General features: G+C 43.4%; 1 protein-coding gene across 3 annotated transcripts in view; it reads right to left on the bottom strand.

Moving 5' to 3' along the window:
* Window positions 1-274, bottom strand: part of CADM2 (cell adhesion molecule 2) — a 1,087,048-nt gene that overhangs the window by 727,887 nt on the left and 358,887 nt on the right. The gene's annotated exons all lie outside the window — the stretch shown is intronic.

Here is a 274-nt window from a genome sequence, read left to right as displayed (position 1 = left end):
TTTATTTTATTTTATTTTATTTTATTTTATTTTATTTTATTTTATTTGACAGAGACAGAGAGAGGGGTTGGGGAGAGGCAGAGAGTGAGGTGGACAGAGAATCCCAAGCAGGCCCACTCTGTCAGCACAGAGCCCAATGTGGGGCTCAAATCCCACAAACTGTGAGATAATAACCTACGAGTAAATCAAGGGTCAGACGCTTAACCCACCGAGCCTAACCCTAACCTTAACCCTAACCCTAACCCTAACCCTAACCCTAACCCTAACCCTAACC

This window comes from Herpailurus yagouaroundi, unplaced genomic scaffold (assembly GCF_014898765.1).
Source record: "Herpailurus yagouaroundi ecotype Mexico unplaced genomic scaffold, PumYag 162, whole genome shotgun sequence".
NCBI lineage: Eukaryota > Metazoa > Chordata > Mammalia > Carnivora > Felidae > Herpailurus > Herpailurus yagouaroundi.
The sequence above is the reverse complement of the archived record's forward strand: the minus strand, read 5'-3'. Positions and strand labels throughout refer to the sequence as shown.